This window comes from Euprymna scolopes, chromosome 34 (assembly GCF_053919585.1).
Source record: "Euprymna scolopes isolate OS-2025 chromosome 34, ASM5391958v1, whole genome shotgun sequence".
In the NCBI taxonomy this organism is placed as follows: Eukaryota; Metazoa; Mollusca; class Cephalopoda; order Sepiida; family Sepiolidae; genus Euprymna; species Euprymna scolopes.
In genome coordinates, this window is record NC_136515.1 from 46,622,963 (window position 1) to 46,625,591 (window position 2,629).

General features: G+C 35.9%; 1 pseudogene; it reads left to right on the plus strand.

Annotated features, from left to right (window-relative positions):
* The first annotated feature begins 219 nt into the window (after window positions 1-219).
* LOC145259352 (U2 spliceosomal RNA) lies at window positions 220-350 on the plus strand (annotated as a pseudogene).
* Window positions 351-2,629: the final 2,279 nt, after the last annotated feature.

Consider the following 2,629-nt stretch of genomic DNA (forward strand, 5'->3'; position numbering starts at 1 on the left):
CTCAGTGGGGAAGCAAATCAATACATTCTGCAAGCAAATATTATATGTGGGAGAAACCCCACATATAAGACCTTGGTCAATATAGGGGAACCCCTTCGTATCACTTGTCACTATCCAGCTCACCTACTCCCCGGGGAGTTGGTCCCCATTTCCCCTTCAATCCTCACATTATAAATCGGCCTTGTGCCTTATTTGCTCGGTGCGGGAGCAAATAAACACCTCCTTTTCTTTGCCTTTTGGCCAAGATCAAAGTGTAGTATCTGTTCTTATTACATGATGTACCTATTTTGATATAAAGTGGGGGATCACTTTTCTGTATCAATTTTATGTAAAATGATCACCGACTTTACAACCAGTCAGTCTCAAAGCCATTGAAGTCTTTATCCAGATCATTGAAGTTGTTTTTGAAAGATTCCAGTTATTTTTAAGCATCCAAGTCATTCTTAAGGCCATTCAATTCATCATTTAGTTCATTAAAGTCATTCTAAGTCATTTACTTGTTATTTATTTAAGCAAATTCAGCCCGTTTTTCGGTCATTTTAGTTTATCTTTAAGAATTTCATGGCAATCCTACATTCACACATTCATTCATTACACGAGAGTACGCGATAAATGGCTATCGGCCTTGTTCATATAAAAAAGTCTTCCTATAAAAAATAATCATATAAAAAATAAAAAAGGTAGCTTCACATGCTGTCTTAAGCGATTTCAATGGGAAAATATATCGGCATTGTTCTTTCATATACATTTAAATGTTATAATATTTTGCGAATAAATTTCGTTGACTTATTATCTATTTTCGTTATTCTGTTGTTAATTTTGTATGTAATTTGTTTAGAATATTTCTGTTTCCTTAATCTTTGTTTCTATAATTATTTCGCTGCTTCTTCTGTCTTGCCAAGAAACGATTTTCTTACATTTAACTTTAACTTTTCCTCATACAAATAATGCCATTTTATTTTGTACATCTTTCATTCGGAGCAATGTTAATTTTGATACATCTTTCACAAGTAAGGCTTCTATTTAAAGATTAGCATTTCTCCCTCCTTCTCGGTCACATTCTCTGCCATACTCCTCTAATTTATATTTTTCCCTCGTCTTTACCTATTGCTTACCTTTTCGTTCTTACTTTCTCTCGGTTTCACCATCTTTTGTCTTCTCTTTTCAGTTCGTCGGACCCGTTAATTCCTATTCTCCTCCCACCTCCTCCTATGTGATTATACTTTTTCTCTATTTCTTTCCTACGCTTTTTACATTCTCTTACTCTTCCTCCCACTTATTTCCCTATTTTTCACCCCCCCCCCTTCCTGTCCGGCATTAGCTGCCCTTTCCTCTCTACGTTTTCTTTTACTTAGTCTTTCTCTCTTTTCCCATACTATACTCCCTCGTTCTTCGTATATTTTACCCGTTTATGTTAACTTACCTTTCCCCAAATTCTTATTTGATAAACTCCTCAAAATCATGAAGAAAGCCTTCTTTCAGCTCGAGTGAACAACGAAATCCCCCGGACATTCACGAAGCAACCAGCCAACTCACTGAGCATGGGTCGATCACCGACAACACCGAAACCAATGAACCAATCGCTGAACCGTAATTTCCGATTACAAAGACGTCTGCTCGGGCCAGCGTCAACCTGTCCACGACCTTTACATTTACTCAATCTTAGGGCTACGACTTGCGTACACGGGGAATACAACCAGCTTAATCGATTCGGCGATTTGTACCACGTGACTAACAAGGTGATCAGAGAAGACGCTTCTTCAAAATCCGACAGCGGATATTTTAAGATGCGTCTGTTCAATCTGCGCGTTTAGTAATGAAAATTACTATAATGTTCAGAATGCAATAACAATATTTTGTTAAATATCCCTATTTCGCTCTATCTTATAATCTATCTCCCTTACTATGCCTATATTATTCTGACTATAAATTATCAGTATCTCGGTTTTGCCGTCCTCCACGACTACTTCGTTGTTTAATATACAATGCTGTAAAAATCAACACATTAATGTTTAAACACGATTGTTTTATGAACAGCATCAGTCGCATTTAGATTACATATAAAACTTATTAAATGTATCACTGTTTATCATTGTCAAATCTCTTGAACTTATTCTCATTCAAATATGATCACAAAGAAGGGTGGTATTTGCAAGTTTCTACATCATATCTTGTTCATTAAATTAAAAGATGCCAATCAGTCTGTACTCAATGATTCTAAACATTTTCGAAGAGACCAGACGTCTGTAATACTTGAAACAACCAGATAAACGAGTGTGTTATTTTTTTCCTTATAGTGGCTGGAGTAGGCAGTCTATGTCTTATGTAACATACTTAATGCATAAACTTTTCTACTAATAACAACCGTAGACTTGTTTTTATTTCATTCTCCCTATACATAAAAATCGAGACGTGCAAAGGTTCTTTCAAACAACTACTTGTGTGTGGAGAACAATATCACGGATATGCTGGGCCACTGAGTAATACTGTTTTGTATTGGGTACTATGCTGCTTAGTAGAGGTTATCTTAATTACATTAATATCGAAAAGTAGATGTTATAATAACCCATCAAGTGACAAGGGGCAATTAAGTTACATAGAAAAAAAAACGCGGCTAAACATCAACCGT